This window comes from Globicephala melas, chromosome 4 (assembly GCF_963455315.2).
Source record: "Globicephala melas chromosome 4, mGloMel1.2, whole genome shotgun sequence".
Classification (NCBI taxonomy): Eukaryota; Metazoa; Chordata; class Mammalia; order Artiodactyla; family Delphinidae; genus Globicephala; species Globicephala melas.
Genome location: NC_083317.1, coordinates 118,541,300 through 118,560,857, shown reverse-complemented (window position 1 = coordinate 118,560,857; position 19,558 = coordinate 118,541,300). Strand labels below are relative to the sequence as shown.

Below are 19,558 nucleotides of genomic sequence, written 5' to 3'. Positions count from 1 at the left end.
GTACGTTATTAAAGATTCTTAAATCTCAGTGATTGTGGTAGGAATTTCTTCTTCATCCCCAGCAACCTGCTGCCTCTTCTGCCAGCCTTAGTGGGTCTTGGGAAAAGCTCACCAGTCTTCCCTTTCTGTCATCGCAGGTCATATAAACGTGATAAATGAACGCTACCCTGCTGGCTCTCCGAGAGGGTGTAATTAGTATTTATATCAAAATTTATGAAACAAATTTTCGGCCGCAGTATAATTTAAATGACCTTTGCAGACATAGAATAACAACCATAAAAATAACAGAAATAGATTGCGCAGGCGACATCAATATTAATGTAGGCGAATTGTCAGAAGCTCAAGGACTCGCTCTGCAGCTTTGCAAATGAACTTGCAGCCAAGGGTTCTGCTGTCCCCCAAATTAAATTCCCCGAGTTGAAACCAAGTTGCAGATTTACAATATCATATTTTAAATTGCTGTCTTCAATTAAACCATTTATGGCCATAATTAATTTTCTGGATGTCGATGCATGCTTTTCCAGGCCTTCCTTCTTTGTACGAAAGTAAACCTCCATAAAGCATTTTACTTATATTTCTTCAAACGTGATGCTAATTTAAATTAATTACTTCCTGTGATACGTTATTATTCCTATAATTTTGCCAGTTATTAGTTCTCTCAAAAATACATATAGAGAAGGGAATTATTTTATGTAATTTGATTATCTATCTCTTTTATTTATTTCTCATTTACTTAAATTCGTTCCATTGGCTGGCGTTGATACAGTAAATTTGTAAATGAGAAGACAATATAAAAAATCTAAATTACTTGTGCTTAATGACTGTAGCAGAACGCCTTTTCTCTAAATCAGATTGTCTTTCTTGCAGTTTAGTTTGATAGATTTGCAAGCTATGCTGCTCCCTCGAAGTTAGCTGCGCTGGTAGGAACGTGAGCTTCTTTGTCTCTGGTTGTAGCTTGCATGATCGCCCCATTAAGCAGACAGCGTAGCTGGAGATCACAAATCAGGGCCTTGGCTGTAGTTGCAAGGGTGCTGATGTGTCAGAGCACAAGACGGAAACTGAACCCACTGTAGGCAAGTAGGAACCGAGACTTGCATCTTTAATATACAATGTTATGTGTGACTCTGAGAAGGAAAGCAAGACGGAAAAACCCTCAAGAGTATGAGAACCGCTTAAGATACTCATATCTGTTTCGAAGTGTACCATTGACCAATTACAAAATCAAAATGTTAAATTCACTTAAAATTTTTTTGACTCGTCCTTTCATTGATTGCTATTTGTATTTGTCACTTTTAGGCAGCGAAGTTTTTCTAGGTAAGGAGGGGATTTGCTACACTTTCTGTAGCACATCAAAAACTAGAGACAGTGGTGTTTAACTTTTAAAAAATTGTTTTTGTGATCTATAAGAGTAAAGATTAACCTTTCATGAAAAGAGCGCCACCTTGCAAGGTTTGGTGAGATTTAAGGAAGTTGAACACCTAAGCAGAAATTGTTGCTGGTTCCGAAAATCTGTGAGACTATAAGCTGGCCCCAGTTGGCTCTGGAGGTTTAAAGTTAACTAACGGCATAGTAGTTGAAGTGATTCCAGACATTAGGGCCAATAATTAATAAACATAGAAAATAGCTCATCTCTCTAGGAAAGAAAGGTAAACACCTCAATTAATAATCCTTCCCTTTCCTTTAGAGATTAGAATGTCTGGGAGTCTGATATAAGTATAATAATAATAACAACAGTACTTTTATAACTTTGTTAGTATATTTAGGAAGATAGTCAATGAGTGTATTTTTCCTTTGACCATTCCTGAAAGCAGTTTACTTCAAATTTGGAAATATAAATGCCTCATTATTTGTTATGTACCTGATGCCTTTTTAAACTTTAATAACATAGTATAATAATACAATATCATACTATGATATATGATTTAAGTAGGATATTTTAAAGATAAATTTTAGGGATAAATGTTTACTTCAAAACTACTTCATATTAAAAAATTTTTTAGACATTGAATGCCAAATAATTTTTTTTTAGAAAACCATTTGAGGAGTACTGTGTGTGTGTGTTTGTGAATAACCTCACTCACCAGAAAGGAACTTTTATAGTAGAAGCCAATATTTATGCCAGTCCCCCTTATGCATTCTCTTCTCCAACACTTATCCCAAAGAAAAAGTCATTAATGATGTAGGTTGCCTAAAATAATGCTTCAAACTTAAATGTAGTCTATTATTTTGCTGGTACCTTTAATGTTTGCTTCTTGGGATGTATTCTTTCTACTTTTCTTCATGGGCTATTAGGTTTTGAAATACATGAATGTGAACAGCGAAATATATTGTTAGACCCTATTTAGCAGGAGCTGAAGATGCTGCAAATGGCTGGTTTGTGTGTGTAGCTGTGGATTTTGATTTAGGCAGAAAGCCGTCCTGGTTCATATTTTGACTGCATTGTTTTCTATCACTATCAAATGATTAGAACAGCTAACAAGTTATTAAAAAGTTATATTGCGTCAACAAAAGATGCCTGACTACAAGCAACTGTATTTGAGAAATGAAGAGAAATGAGTTGTGGTATGTGTGTGTGTGTACATTTATAGAGTAAGCATGTAAATATACAAGCTCCATTTATATGGGGGCTAAGTAATTTTCAAACATTTCAGATCCTTTGTTTTCTTCTTCAAAAGCTACCCCCAACTGCTTTAAGCGTTTGCAGCTGATGATTTTGATTTTTTAAAGTCAAGCATTCAAGTTAACCTTTAAGAAGCAAACCACCTCCAAAAGAAAGATGTAACCTTTCAATTGCCCCATATGCTTATCATTTTTTTTCTTTTTCTTTCTTTTTTTTTTTCTTTAGCTGACAGTGTAAATAGCACTAACCTTCTTTGCTCATGGGCCTGGCATTTAGATGTTTTTATTTGTTGATGGTGAAGTTTTCTCAGAACTTTTAAAGGGCTGGCAACAGAACTACATTCCCCAAATACCTTGCCCAGCCCTGAAACCTTCCTGATGTTCCCTTTTAGAGGTCAAGCTGTCATCAGTGTCCTGGTCCCCTTGTGAATCAGTATTGGTGGAGTTGGTACCTGAGCATACTGCTTTCCAGGAAGCAGCTTGGGGAAGGCTCTGGTCCTTAAAGAGAAGCACCAATTTATGATGGGCCGGGAGTAACTATATGTGGTCTGGCAAACTCAAAATGAAGGCACTGAGCTTGTGTCTTTGATTATTTGTGAACTAGATAGGAAGTCAGCAGATTCCCAGCTCACATTTCTTTCTTTTTTTTTTTTTCCAACTCAAAATACTAATTACAAATTTATCTTGTCCTCTCTAGGTACAGAGTTCTCGCTTGCTCCTAGCATCAAGTGTAGTTCTTAGAACTATGTGTTCATATTAGGAAAACAAAGTGTTGTTTTTATAAAATTTGCCACAGTTCATATTACTCTCTGGTTTTAGAATTCTTGAAAACAGAGTGGCAGTGGAAAGATTTATCTCATCTATGCCAGGCAAACCTGGTTCATGTTGCTATAGGTTCATATTACTCAGGGTGCTGAGGTTTTTTTTTTTTTCGCAGCTTTTTACCACCCTATTCACTATCAGTAATATGTACCCATTTAAACTGGTTAGATGTAGAATGTAAGATTTTATAAGAGTAACTATACAGCAATCTCTTTTTTTTTCAAATGATAATCACTAGTTTGGGGCAAGAAATAAGAAAAAAATGGTAATAACTTTCTATAGCATGCCACATTTGAGCCTTTTCCTCAAAGTTTATTGCAAGTATAATGGCATAATATACACAAAAAATGAGCAGTGTTCTCCATTAATCTATGCAAGTCAGGTTCATTCCAGAGTGTCTCACCAAGTAAGAGGAAACACGATCAGCCCAAAACAGGGGCTATTTTTACCATGCAAGCTGAATTCTGGCATTAGTTCCTAACGTTTATTTCCACTTTAGAGCAAGGAGCTAAAACAGTATGAAGTTTCCAGTTGATGCTATACTGGAGGTGGGTTTTTCAAGAATAAGAAACTGAATTTAGCTATCTAGTATGGAAATGACATTGCTTGTCAATGATACTAGAGACTTCCATTGTCTGTCTCTTGTCCACAAAATTTTGACTGCCTCTGATATTGCGGGTCATCTTTGTAAGTTTATGCAGAAGAATTCACGGGTTGTGAAACTTACACAGTGATATTTTCACCTACAGCATACACAAGAATCAACTATTAAGCATGGATATAAACAGATGGGAATTATATCTCTCTAAAAAAATAAAACAACAGACGTTTGAAGGCCAGCGACTTTAGCAAACTCAAAAAAAATTACGATTATTTTGCTTCTGTCTTTTGTGTAATAATCCCCGTTAAGCTACAGAAAACATAAGGACATAAGGAAGGTGAGAGAAGCTTACATCCTAACTCCTTTTAAATTTTTTTTCTGTCTATCCGGGAAAATCCTAGCCTCTGGCACAGAAAGCTGAAAACTGTGGAGGAAGGTAAAATCACGAAAAAGGATAGGGGTGGGTGAGTCTGTGCGTCAAGGGAGATTCTTGTTCTGGAGAATTTCTTGAAAATATATAAACACTGGCTTTGGAGGTGAGTTTGTGGCGGTGGGGTGGAACAGCAAGACTTCCCCACAGCCCCTCCACTGAAGGCCTGGCGGCCAGGGTTTGAGGGGCCCCTTGCGCCACCCTGCAGCCCTGCGGGGCGCTTTCGAAGTCGCTGCCGCGGGCTGGGACTGTGGCTGGGAGAGCAGTGCGCAAGCGCGGCCCTGGGCCCGCGGTTCCACGTGCTAATGAATATGCATGAGGCGCCCCCCCCCCCCCGCCCACACGGGCCGCGGGGAACAGCTCTGAGGCTCTGGCCTGCGAAAGCTGCTGGTCCGGCTGCCAAAATAGTGCGGCGAGGAAGCTGCACGTGTTTGTTTTGAAACCGCACTGGTTTAAGTGAGTTCACAAAGCCAGGCAGACAGTGTAGGCTCCAGCCATCGAGTGGGCCGGCAATCTCCTATTCTTTAAGGGCCGCCCCAGTGCACTACGAGCCCTGCCCACTTAGGAGCTGTCCTCCTCCTGTCCCCTTCCAGGGAGCTGGCACCCTGGCAGTTCTTCTAGCTCTTTGGAGAAGACGTCCCCTCCAGTCACCTGGCCCCCCTCCAGTCACAGACCCCACGCCTGAGGTGGGAGGGCAGGGCACTAAGGGTTTTCCTATCGCCCACCCTCTTTCTTTGCTCTGATCCAGGCTTGAGTGTCCCCTGTCTTTGTCTGTCTCTTTCTCCCCCTTTTCCTTTCTCTCTCCGGGTTCCTATTCCTGTCTCTGGCTGTCCCCCAGCCCCTACCCACTCATGCGGGGGGCTATCAACCGCTTGCTTGAACGCTTGCTCTAGGGTTTTCTCTCGACCCTTCCCAAATAAGACTCATTAGCTCGCACATGTTTAAGAGCTGGTATAGTCCTGTTGAGTTCAAACGTGCTTACATGGTGCAAACGTGACAACTGGTAGAGGAACTGCCCTGGCCACGAGACCTGGGAAGTGTAGGGTGTGGTGAGGGAAACACAGAGTTCAGGCGCTGAGCTATTGCTTTCCCCTCCTGGTGACATTCCTGGGGGTCTGCACATTGCATAATATTTTGTGGTCAATGTACTGACATTTCCAGAGCAAGTGCCTAATATGTCTGGTAGAGTGACCAACACCTGTAAACAAAGGGAGGGGTAGTGGAGAGTCCCTGGGGCACTCTATCCTCACACCACTGTCTATAGAGTTATGCTTTTGGGTGTCTTGGTCAAAAATCCTAGGTCCCATGACATCAGAAAATGGCTGCCAGACAGGTTCCAATCCTCCTCTGGATTTTACTTTCAGCTGGAGGGACAGACCCATTCCATGGGGCCCACGCCTCTCACTTCCCTCACTGCTAACAGGAGCGGCCTTTTGTCACTGCTTGGTTCGCACTGCAGCTAATCCAGGGCCAGCTTCATTCCTGCCAGTTCTGAGATCCGGGGGCCATAGCATCATTTCATCTGACAGCCACCACTCGCCACGTCTTCAGCTTTGAACCTGGAGGTGTGGCAGAGGGGTTTTGAAAACGTTCCTGTTAGGAAAAGTCCTGTCCTCCCACCCAGCATCCGAGTCTGGGAGCTCAATAACCTAGGGGTGGCCCGAGAAGAGCTGCCGGGGACCTGGCCCAGGGAGGCCTGGCAGAAGCCAATCCGCCTGGGACTGGTCCCAGGGACTCCGTGGAAAGGGGCTGGCTCACCAGAGTTCTCTTGTCCGAGGTCCCCGGAGGACAGAGCACCGGGCGTCTAGTTAGGGGCGAAGAGACCTTCCATCCACCGAATCCCCGCCACAAGGGCCACCCCACAGGAAACCCATTCCCGAGTTGGGTCCTTTTATGTTTTAATATGTTGGGAGAGGGGGGCGATCTAGACTCTACGAACTCCACGCTAATTATGAAGACCTGGGTTGGGCTCGCTCAGGGCAGCTCTAACCCAGCGTGGGTTCCTGCGTTCTTGCCCAAAAGGCCAAGGCCCAAAGAACCCTTTGCATTTGGCGGGGGGCTAGAGGGAAAGGAGGGGCGGGGGCGGGAGCAGGCCGGGGTCTGCAAGCCGGCAGCCCGGCGCGGCGAACTTGGGGCTCCCGCGCTTGGCCGCCGCTGCCGGCGACGCGGTTGCCCTCTCCGGGCCAGAGAGCGGGGACGCCCCTTCCCCGCCCCTGACACCCCCAGCACCCCCGGGGTCGGCGCCAGAGTCCCTGAGGCCCGGAGGCTCTGACTTCAGGCGGCGAGGCGGGCTCTGGGGCCTCCCCGGGCCAGGCCGAGTTTGGTCTGCGGAGGCGATAGCGGGGGCGGGGGGCGCGGGCCGGGGCCAAGGAACGAGGGACCCCAAACCGGACAGGCGTTTTCCTTCCCTCCCCCTTTCCCCCGCCCCAGCCGCGCCTCAGTCCCTGCCCAAACTGCCCGTCTCCGGTAGGACTGACTGTCTGCCCGGCCTCACTCTGCTGCCAACCTTGCCCGAAATCTAGACCCCAGACCCGGTAAGTCGCGTTCTTTCCCCCACCCCGTCCCGCCACCTTCCCGGCGGAGTCGGCCCGCGGCTGCGTGTGCGCGAGGGGCCCGAGGCGCGCGCCGAGAAGTTGGGCTGACGTGGAGCAGCCGCGCCAGCCTGGCCTCTGCGGCTGGTGTGTAGGAACGCCGAGCACCCCAAGGTAGTCAGAGATGTCGCGGGGCTCCCCAGTGAGGAGGGACCGAAGAGGGTCCAGCCTCGCTCTCCTGGATCCTCTTTGTCCCTGTGGACAGCCACTAAAGCTATCTTTTAAGAATAAGCTTTCTGCTGGTCTCTACAGTGTGTGTGTGTGTGTGTGTGTGTGTGTGTGTGTGTGTGTGTGTGTTGGGGGAGGGGAGCGGGGGAGGAGAAGTGCCCCTTCCCCTAAGCAGTTTCTAATCCCTAAGGTCCCCAACAAAGTTTACTTATGGTTTCCATTTGAATTCTGTGAAGTTAGTATTATTATTACTATTTTAAGTGAAGATTTCTAAGAGTCACAACTTCTCAAATATACGTGCCTCTTGAGGGCATTTCGACAATTACCTTGTCCACTAACTCCCCTCCCTTCCTACTGGAAAAAAATAAACTTAATTTTTCAGTAGTTGCCTTAGGACAGGTCGTTTACAAGTCACTAGTGTGAGGGAAGAAAGGAAGAAAGAAAAACAAGCTTGGCATTTCTCATTGGGACTCCGCGCGCTCTATTACTGAAATGTGCAAGATGGAATTTTTTTGGGGGGGGAGGGGGAGGCAGGGCGCTGGAAGAGTGCTTTTGAACCGCGCTGCCCTGTTGCACGGGGCTGACCTTTGGCTGACACGGCCACGGAGCGGGCCGTTCGTTAACGAGGATTTGATACATTAGACATTCGAGCTGGGCGTGTAAACCCACACTCTGAATCCAGATTTCGCTCAAATTAGTGTACGAGGAAATGATCTTTTTAAGTCCTGAGGCTTAACCAAGTGTCAGGAGAGCCGATTGCTGCCTGAAAAGGGCAGCGAAGAACACTGGGTAAAAGGCACATTCCTAGCTCCTTAACAAACAAACAAAATAAAACCCCTAAATCTTCTTTGAATAATTCCTGAAATCCTCCAAGTTGCCACTTTTAAGTAATGCTTATAAATAAGGCTAATCATCTCGTTCTAGTGAATTCTGTTGTATTAAATCCTAATGCGAGGCAAAGTTGTGAAGACAGTGTCACAGTTAATGTGTATATATATATATATACACACACACACACATACACAATATATTATACATATATACATAATATACACATGTGTATAATTTTTTTCTCTTTTACTCTCTGGAGATGCTAGAATGTGACAATTTATATCCGCCAGGCAGTGGGGCACATACGGAGGGGAGAGTCACAGATTTTAAAGCCGTTTACAAGTTGACGCGTCTCGATTTAATTTGGTTCGACTCGTGTCCAGACTTCAGAGCCCAGAAAGGGAAGGCAGGCTGGCCGCAGGGACCCCGGCCTGGCGCGCGGCGGCGGAACCTGCAGCTCCCCAGCGGGCTGGAGTTGGGGACTCGGCTGCGCAGTGGCAGTGGAATGGGAGGCCAATTGGAGGATGCGGCGGCTCCCGCGGTATTTACTGATTTGGGAAAGGTATTTTATTTAAGTTGGCAATAGAGCTCCAACTTAAAATTTAAAAAAATCCCCCCCCCCAGAAAATGTTTTTCTTCTCTTTCTCCTAATAACAGAGCCCGCGAAGTGCTCTGAATTGTAGAGGGGGAGAATCGCTCCTGCCGGAGTTCCCAGCCACTCTTGGGGGGAAGAGGGGAGACGAAGGGAAATCGTGTTCTTGCTGTGTCCCGCAGTCCTGCAACGGCTATTTCCTTCAGCTACCGTCCTGGGGGAGGATCGCAGTGACAGAGGCAGTTTTCTGCACCTGAGTGTTGGCTTCCGCTGCTGGGTTTTGCTGGCGCTGCCCAGAGGCCGTTGCTGGGACCAGAATTTATTCCAGGCGAAAACGTACGCGAAGCAGTTTTCGGCCTCAAATCTTTGCTCGGGGAGTCTCTGCCTCCACTCCCCTCTGTCCTCTGGATGTGGATACAAGGATGGAAAATTAAGCGAGAAAGACACTATCTATCATGAAAAAAAAAAAAAAAAAAGAGTTTAAAAGCAAGGATTCTAGGGGAGAGAAGTGATTCTCCCAGACCTGCGATGAAGAAATCCAGACAGGGCCCACGAGAGCTACAGGATTCATTCCAGACCGAGTTCTATAGACCTAGCCCCACTCACAGACTGACGGCTCGCCAAACTCGGGTCCCCATCTTTAGGACAAGGGCAACTGAGCGGGTGGAACACTTTTCGGGACAGAGGTCCTGACCCCCTTTGGAGAAACCACACCTCTCCAGAATCTTGAGAATGGCCCTGGCTTGGGAGGGTTGCAAAAGCTGCTCTTAGGGTGAAGAGGAGAGTTGGGGGAAGAGGGAAATGTTGGGAGAGGAAAGAGAGAGGAAAAGTTGTGGCTGGTCGACTGCGAGATCGGGTTCATTTCCCCCCAGTGGCGGGTCCCAGCATCCTTCTTCCCCAGGTTTGGAGCACCAGCGAGCGGTGTTTGGGGGAGAAACTCCCCGGATCACCGACGTCCAAGTTGTGTCAAGTTTGAGGTAGAAAAGGCGGGTCTATTTCATTTTAAGTTCCGCTTTTGGAGTCAGTGGAAACAATCTACCGTTGACTTTTATAAAGAGTGGAAGGGAGGAAGCGCCCGCCGCTTGAGGACTTGTCCGAGTTTCTTTGGCCCTCTGTCTAGACCGCCCACCCACGTCCAGCCCCGCGAGTCTCCCCCTGGCTTGGGGCCTCCACACGCGGTCTCGAGTCTCGGTGCCCGCGTGTGTCCGGAAGCAGCGGGCACTGCGGTTCCGCCTGCGGCAGGACTTTTTGGTGGGCGCGGGGGCAGCCCCTTTCGCCCCTTCTGGGGTTTCCTCCGGCCCTGCCCCGGGCTCCCTCCCTGCAGCCCCAGCTGCCCGGGGCCCGGCCACCCGGGGGCTGCTCTGGACCTGACGCAGGCAGCGCGGTCGCTGACGTCAGGGGCTCCTGGTGGCCCGAGCCCCGGCCACGAGGCACCCGGCGCGAGCGTCATTAATTATCAGGCGCCAAATATTGCGAAGAAAGCTCAAGCTTTTCAGGCGGGAACTGATTTTGAGATTTATATGTGTGTGTGTATATATATATATATATATGTGTGTGTGTGTGTGTGGGGAGCGGGAAAAGAAGAGAAAAAAAAAGTGGAGTGGGAAACAATGATTTGGTTTCTCAAAGCATAGTTAGCAACTTCGCACCCTCCAGCGTCCAGGTCCGCCCCCTGGGTGTACCCTTCCGTAGGTGTGGGCTCCTCATTTTGTACCTGGTTTGGGAGGTTCTTGGTGGACACGCCAATATTTGTTCCTGCGAGACTCGCATCTGTAGATTCAAGCTTGAGGAGTTCAATCATCTCCAGCACCCAAGGGGATGAGATGGGGATGGGCATTGCGTCCTAAACCTGGATATAGGATGTTCATAGCACCCATTCCATTGGGTTAGATCCTTAGCCAGAGATCTGATATTATTATTGTTGTTGTTGAGTAAAAAGAGGGGGGAAAACCCCACGTACACCGATAGGGCCAAGATAAATGAGCAGTGCAATTCGGTATCAGCAACGAAACCTTTCATTTGTAGCATCGAAAGCAGCTCTCCTTTTTTCTTTTGTTTTAAAAGGAATTAGACATATAGTATCTAGCTCAAAATAGAATTTTAAGCGGCAAAAACTTCTTCAAAATCACACCAGGTCTTGGTTCTAGCTCTAATACATTTTCAAAAACCCTTTCTCTGAGGATCACTGCCGAGTAAACAGAGGGCACAGCGGGGTCATTGTGAGGCGAATTCTCTCTTGGGCTCTTCCCTGCAAAGGGAAAAAAAAAAATCATGCAGTATGATAAATTCCACAGGTGATGGTGAAGTGATTTTCTGAAAAAAAGAAGGAAGTGAAATTAGAATTAAACAAAAACCCAGCCATATTAAGACAATTTTTATGTAAGTGGAAATAATAATCCACAAATTCAAACGTCTTAAATATTATCTTATTTGTCATAAATAATTTCCTTGAAATTGGCTAGTTGAATTAGCCATTTGGAAGATCCTGAATATAAAAATAAAACTCATATATATCACTGCATATAGTCAGTAAATAGAGGCTCTCACAAATATAAAATTACCTTCATACATATGAATACAGAATGTATTTGATAGTCAGAACACAAAGCCTCTCTAGTTATATCTATAGGAGGTTAGAAATATCCTGAAAAGTACTTAAATGGCAGGTAATTTGTTTAGTTTCACAGACAGAAAAAGAATGGACTGAACTTTAATTTTTCTTTTGAAACTTTTAGAGCCCTGTAGCCAGCTTTTGATTCAGAAGTGTGATGGTGACCATTTTATTCTGAAATCAGTAATTTATTTTTAACCAGTAATTATATGATAAACGTTTAACAAAGTATATACTGATTTCTCAGAAGTGGACAGCAACTATTTTGTAAAATATGAGGAAAAATGGAGCTCATTCTTAAACAAAGTGTAAATATATTTGTAGTATTGAAATCTTTATAGAGAATTTTAAAAAAGATTAAAAGGTCACATTAATAAATGTACAAAATTCCACAAACACGCACCAATAAAGATTTCCAGGAATTCTGTGTTAAAAGTATTTGAAAAGAGATACCCGCACACAAAAAGAAAAATAAAAAGGAACCTTAGGGTAAATAAAAACCAAGGTCCAGGGTCCAACCTTTTTTCTCCTTAATTATTATTACCCGTTTTTATGGCTTGTAATACCTAGACTTTTGTTTAAAATTCTAAAAGTGTGTGTTAACTGTAATAAAAAATATTTGAAGTTAAGGACAACAGTTAATCAGTATTCAACAACTTCAGTTTCTATTTTACTTGCTACTACTTTTATATACTATAAATATTTCCAGAGAGCTCTGCTCTTTTTTGGTACAGTAGGATGAAATTTATGGGTCTAAGATGTTTTCTGGACTATGTATATTAAACTCTGGCTGAGAAAAACCTTAAAATATTCATTAGATTAAAAAAGTCAGCTAATATTGTTATAGTTCCTGAATCAATAAATATTTACAGATTTAAGGCAATAATTGAATTGAAGTGCCAAATTTCAAGGTCATTATGTGTGTATGTGTATCTTCACATAGTAATTTGTACAAGTTGGACGGTATCCTATGGGGTTTATATGATTTTTGGTGCTGCCTCAGTCATGATTTCACTTGCTGACCTGATAAAGTCAGTTGATATCCTTGGCTCTTAGCTTTTTCACTTGTGAAATCAGTGCCCTAGATAAGATGCTCACTAAATTTTTATATAGTTCTTAAAGCAGTGGTCTTACTTACTCTTACTTATGGATTAACATTTTAAAAACTTTTAAAGGTAGAATTTTATTTGTGAAAAAACTAAATCAGGGAAATCTACTTAACTGATTTGGATATAAATGCAATCGACTAGCAATTCCTATTGTAAAACCTCATCGTTAAGGTTTTTTTTGTGTGTCCTGTTTTAGAAATATGCATTCTATTAAACGGGGCAGGGCTGTGGGGGGGGATACAGGAAACCTATCTTTCTCTCTTATCTTGAAAAGGAAATAACATACATTCCTAATGTTTTGTTTATGTGAATTACAAAGAATATTTTCATAAACCTGGGGCAGAGGGTACTTAGGAGATGGAAACATTATTAAATTCAATTGTTTAAGGGCATGCATTTGGGAATTGTGAACTTTAAGTTCTGGTCATATGCAAATATATGTTTGCTACATGTATTAATTCACTGAATTTACAAATCCCACTATGTAAAATAACAAAAATAAGAGGAAAACACAATTCTCCTGCACACTCTTATGGCTGGATCAGTGTGAAGAGCTAAATATATTGAGTATATTATTCAAGCTACAGGTTTTGCAGCTGTAGCTTGTTACTTACCTATCAGCTGACTGCATTTGACTGGACCAATTAATTGATTAATTAATTAAAGCAACAAACTTTAAAGTATGGTCGTTGTTATTGAGACTATGGCATTTCAAAAAAAAAAAAATCCAAATGCTTTCTTCCCTCCAGGAATATAATAGGAGAGACACATAGAATTAAACAAAATGTAAGGTAAGATATGGTATTTGTCATAAGAGAGGCATAAACAAAATTTGATTGGGCAATGTTTGACGTTTTGATCACTTGCTGATTTACAAAATCAGAGCAAAATTTCACATCAAAAACTTTTCCTTCTCTCTCCTTCATACTCTCCTTTCCTCCATTCCCTCCCCTTACCTCCTGCCTTTTCTCTTCCCCTCTCCCTGGCTCTGAAACCTAAGGCAATATGACATTTTCAAAAGACCTTTCTTGGAGTGGTGCAGTGGGTTTGAGAGATTGCTTCCTGAATCCTCTCCAGGCTTTTGTCTTTTGGGGGCAGTTTTGTCCGAGTGCCCATCTATAGCCAGCTAACCTGGGCTCCCATAGATGAGCTTAAGCTCTGTGAATGCTGGGTCTTAGGGCTGGTCAGAGCTTTTCAGCTACGAGGGTGTCCATTTTTATGGTTGAAGTGGGTCAGACCAAGCAGAGACCAAGTTCTGACAACTCCGGACAAATATTTGAAAAGAGGACACTCGTCGCCAGGACATTCACACTTTGCAGAATTGTGCAGGATTTCTCTCTCTTCCATTATTTGTTTGATCTAATACAGATTCCCTTGTCACTAACAAAAAAGCCTTTTTCGCCTTTTTCTGACGGTTCATTTGTTCATTTTTATTGTTTTAAAATTATTTACTATAAAAATTTCAGCATACCGACTACTTTTTTTTTCATAAATTTTCTATCTGTTCTGAAATGTTAAGCGATTGAGCCATGTTTTTCCTTTCCCTGAGGCTGACTTTATTCTCTGGCAGTTATTTTCTAAGGAAATTTTATGTCCTCCTTATACTATTTCATAGTCACCCCATGAAACCAAGGAATAATTAATTTTCTCCAAAACGGGTTGCATTCAAGTGTTTTAGAAGCTCTAAGTAGGACTAACCTGTAGCTAATCAAAGATGTAGAAATAACTGGTCATTTTATATGTTATTTCAGATTCCTCTTTTTTCTCCTTTGTTGCCGTTCCTTGGGTCACTTGGAAAGTGGCACAACCCGGACCAGTCTCATTAGTACTTGCTGGCTGTTTGGATGAGTAGATTCAGGCAGGAGGGATTGCAAAATGTGTTTGAGGACTTGGTTTCATCATTTTCATGTGATTCCTATCCTGTCTGTAAAATAAAGTCTTCATTCTGAACAATTTCTAGCATATACAAAAGTAGAGAGAATAATGTAATAAATCTTCCTCACCCAACATCAATATTTATCATCTCATAGCCAATTTAATTTTGTCTATATTCCCATCCACTATTCTCCCCCAGGATTATTTTAAAGCACATTCTAGACATATTATTTAATATGTAAATATTTATTATTTAACTAATATATAGTTAATGTTTGCTACAAAGCCGAGTGGTTTTTTCAAAGCAACTAGTGTGTTTTTCTGAAACACTGCCTGGTTTGAGCTTTTAGGTTGCTATTCTTGATCCTTTTAACAGTTTTGCTTCCAATACCAGAGCCTTTATTAGCCACTGGAATCAAGGAGCTCTGTAGTTCTCAAGAGGAAAAGAATAATTCAGTTGATTATCATCATAATCAATGAAGATGGAAGCTTCAAGTGGGAAATCTCACAATTCCCAGAGTCTAGTAGTCAGAGTGGAATCAGAATAATTTACTCAAAAGTTTCTGAGTTTGGGAAAATGTGATGACTATAAATTTCATTTATAAAACAATAATATGAACTTGTGCTGGTATGGAAAAACCATTGTACTTGAAAAACTATCACCGATGTGCATTGGATTTCAGCTTCAAACTACCCAAGGCAACCCCCCAATTATCGATACAATAATAAATATGAATTCGTGCACTGTGACTTAAGTGTAATGTTTTCTTATCTCCTTAAATTGTATGAAGCCGTATGCTGTGGTTAATTTTTTAAAAGAGAGTACTGATCCCTTAGAAATCTATGCCAAACTCTTTATGGATGAAATAGTATGATGTCTAGAATTCGCTTCAAATAATCTTGGGTGGGGGATGGTGAGTGAGTGTAGGAAGAATCAAGATTTTTATTGCTGGGTGATGGGTACTTGGGGGTTCATGATAATATTCTCTCTACTTCTGTAAATAATTAAATTTTTTAATAAAATAGTAAAAAAAAGCCAGGAAAATCCCACTAAAGTGTCTATCTATCCATTCATCTATCAGCAGAGAATTCAAAAGTTAGAATGAAAATGTTTGGAATTTAAAATGTAAAAGGTGGAGGTTTATTTCCTTCATCTTGGACTACCTATGTGTATACTTGGAAAAGCCAATGAACCTCTTTTAATTTGGGTTTTCACATGTATAAAAATACTCCACCTGGATTAAATAAATGCCAGTATTGTTCCAGATACCCCTATATGTTAGATATCAATTCCTAACACCTTGCAAGCAAAAATATTGCTTAATAATTTAAACTTGCAGTTACTTGAATGTTTGCCATCTAATTGTTTTGAGATCTATGGAAAGATCTAGTTGTTACTTTCTGCTTGTAGTTGTTTTGTGCACTGATTATGATAGAACCTTTCTCAGTATGTGGGGAAAATAATGATTGCTATAGATTTTAAAATGAGATTATTGCTAGAGCATAATGCTGGGCCATCCACTTTCCTGGTGGGAGATGTGGACTCTTGAAGTTCAGGGTTAACCCCTACCTCATTGTTTCTTCCTTTATAGCATATCTGCTCTTCAAACTTCATTTCTGGGCCATTCCTGCTGGATGTAGAAAACATATCAGCCTCCTCAGCTTCAATTCATTGTGGAACTTGGAGTTGAATAATGATTTTCAGTCTTGGGTTTTCAGAGTAGGTCTCTGTTTTTAGATCATGTTGCCCTTCCTCATTGTCTAGCCAGGTCTGCAATATTAGGGATGAGAACCAGTAAACCCTTCAAAATGGCAAACTTACCTTCCTCCTAACCTGATCTTCCCATAGATTGGAACTCTACATGAGCCGGCTACGCCAGATTTTCCTGCCTGGGACTCATATCTCCCCTAGGGTACAAAACAGCGCTAGACCTTACGCTGAGACTAGAATGTTAGAACTATTCTAGTCCTTTCCTTCCCGGGGCTAGATCCTGGTCCTTACATCTCCAGTAGCTGTGGTTCTCTTGATAGCACTCAGAAATGGTGGCTTTTCTTATCACTGTGCTATGCCTGCTGCAACAGACTTCTGGGACCAAACCATAGCTGAACATGCCAAGCTTTGGAAGCCATGCAGTGAACTGACTGACCTTCCTTGGTCCAACCTTTGCCATCAAGTAAGTGTTTCCCAGAGGGTTTGCATCAGAATCATCTGGGGGATGTTTGTAAAAATTCATAGTCCTGGACTTTACTCCAGATCTAATGAATCAGAATGGCTGGGTCAGGGTGTTCATCAGGAATGTGCATTTTATTTTATTTTTTATCTTTTCGGCTGCGCTGCATTGCTTGTGGGATCTTAGTTCCCCAACCAGGGATTGAAACCATGCCCTCTGCAGTGAAAGCACGGAGTCTTAACCACTGGACTGCCAAGGAATTCCCAGGAATGTGTATTTTAATTAAATGCAGTTTAAAAATCACTAACTAAAGCCCTAGACTTTGCCTTTGGATTTGGGCTTTTCTCTGAACCCAAGTTTTCTTTTCTTTCTCTGGTTTCCATTGCTATGATTTTAAATTGCCTGATTCCTGTGCTTTCTAGTGTCTGGACTTTAGTAGAGATTCAGAAAAACAACAGCAACAATAAGAAGAAGAAGACTGGACTGGTTCTTAGCAAGCAAGGCTAGTTGTCTCAAACATACTACTTGTGTTACCACCAGTTCCCTTACTGAAATTCACTGTCTTCTTCTTGATCTAGCATTAGAGTATGAGTAAGTGCATGATGTTAGTAATAATAACTCACATGAAAGTGCCTTTCAGAACGTTTAAAATCACTATATAAGTGCAATGTATTATTTAACAAACAGTTAATGAACTCATAGTCTATTTGGGGGCACTGTACAACTTGCCCCCTGAACACAGTACAAAGGAAATGAAGGATATATTTTCTGCCCAAGGAAAACCTATAGTGAAGATAACAGGCACACATAATGTTACAGGAAAACAATCAGAAAGCAACATACCTGATTCATATCCCAAATATTCTCTTTAGTGATGCAAATCTGAGTTCTCTGGAAGATACTGGATAACCACGTGTTTATGTACCAACTGTTGTTCTGTTTATGTTATCTATGAATTTATGTAGTCATCTCTATCAAATGCCTACTTTTCATTATATCTATATTTTTCTGTTTTTAAGTGAATGTGAGGTGCTTAGAATGTAAGCTCCATGCGGGCGAGCGTTTTTCTCTGTTTTCTTTACTGATGTGTTTTTACTACACAAACTGTGTCAGCTACATAATGTATGTTCAATAAGTATCTGTTGTCTGACTGTCCTAACGGTTGACTAAATGAAGGTAATCAGAAAATAGTTTCAAGAGGTGATGAGTGTAAGGGAGATCTCACAGGTGTCCATAGGTACATAGGAAATGGTTGTAGGGGGAGGACTGTGGGACTGTAAAATAGAACTGTCTTGGGGGGGAGCGGGGTGAATGTCTCCACATTTGACAGTTTTGGTCTGCCTCCTATGGGCCAAGTCAGTTACCGACAACTTGAGGTGGTTGTAATTGTGATTTTCTGGCTCTGAGGAGGAAACCCCTCGCCTTTAGATCTGACACTGTTGAGTAGTGGAACTTAATTCTGTTTGGGGATGTAGGCATGGGGATGTGCTTTTTAGAATTGGAATTTTTTTTCCTTTAGGAATTTTGTCTGTTTGCCCACACAAATACTTTGGACAGTGGCACACATTTGCCAAGTTTGACTGGTTGTGGTTTCATTTGTAGCATCGTCTCCTTTGCAATTTCAGCTTCCAATCCATACAAGGAAAGAGAGGAAGATTTTCTCTTGGAAACTATTAGTGAGGTTAGTCAAAGTTGAACCAGCTACTGATCATATACCACTTGTACCCAACCAGGATTCTAAATCCATCTGCAATATAATTTGGCAATCTTTTGATCTATATTATATGTGAAATTTTAATTGTTAAAAAAATTACTTGCACATATAGCAGTTTGTTGTTTGTATCCCAGTACTGAAGAACAGTGATACCATGTGTGGACATATATTTTAAAACTGCAGTTTTCAACCTTTCATTCACTCAACAAATATTTATTGCCTGCCTCCTAAGTGCCAGGCCCTCTTCTAGGTTCTGGAGACAAGGTGATAAACAAGTCAAAGTTCCTTGTGGAAATTACATTCTAGTGGGAAGACAGGCAAAGATAATAAACATGGAAAGAACACATATAAAATGGAACTTCAGATAGTCTTAAGTGCTCTGTTAAACCAAAATAAGATAATGTGTTAGAGGAAGCCTTGAGGGGTGGAGAGGCTTGCGTAATCAGTGGCCTTTCTGAAGTGTCAGCGTTTGAGCTGAGACCCAAACGATGTGCAGGAATTAGCTATGAGAAGAATAAGGGGTAGGGGATTCTGGCTGAGGAAAGAACATATAAAGGTCCTGGTCAGGAACTAGCTTGATGTGTTCAAGTATTTGCTCAGTGCCCATTTTGTGCCAGGTACAACATACTCTAAAGTACTAGGGAAATGTTGATGAATAAAACAGGCATTTTGGGTTCCAGCTCTCATAGATCTATGTTCCAGTGGGAAAGAAAGACAAAACAAACAAGAAAAGTATCAGATGATAATAAATGAATACTAAGTGAGAAGGAATAACGTGATAGGAACTTTTTGGTGGGGCCAGAGAATGCGTTTCTGAGTAACTGACCTGTATATTAGGAAGGTGGCAATATGAAATTCACACTTGTGTCACATCCTCCCTTTGGATATTTCAGGTGATGGGTTGGTACATAGTAATACAGGCTGAGGATAATGTGTGACACCTGTAGATTTACCTGTAATCCCAGCACTTTCTCTTCTGCTGATGAATGCATGTGGGAATGCAAGGAACTACAACTGTTTGAGTTTACAAAAAAGAGAAATAATTTGTAAATTTATGTACTTTATTATTAATAGTAAATTACATACAGCTCTCCTCACCAAGGGTTTGGGATATTTAGGGTCAAAATATCTGTCTTAATTGATGGGAATGTATGGCAGAATTAAGGAGCTTTTGCTAAATAAATATTAAAGAAGAGCTTTAATAGTGATGAAACTTAAAATTAAATAATGAGGGTATGCAAATTAATGTGGATATGAGCAATCCTGCAAAGGCAAGAATCAGCCTTGGTTTTACTCTTCTTATACTTTTTTATTAAAAGCAGTGGATTCAGCATTGAGAATATTGTTTTTTGTATTTTATAATTTTTTTCAAATGTTGGGATATTGCCTTATTTTATACCATGGAAAATGTATTGGATATTTAA

The 19,558-nt window shown here is 42.0% G+C and overlaps 1 long non-coding RNA gene across 10 annotated transcripts in view; it reads left to right on the top strand.

Moving 5' to 3' along the window:
* Positions 1–6,254: 6,254 nt before the first annotated feature.
* LOC132597271 (uncharacterized) overlaps positions 6,255–19,558 on the top strand; it is a 322,871-nt gene continuing 309,567 nt past the window's right edge. For 3 of the 10 annotated variants that reach the window (XR_011377446.1, XR_009563792.1, XR_011377442.1), the window contains exon 1: positions 6,603–7,006. This is a non-coding gene — a long non-coding RNA (uncharacterized lncRNA). The other 7 variants (XR_011377440.1, XR_011377443.1, XR_011377444.1 and 4 more) reach the window with 7 other exon arrangements.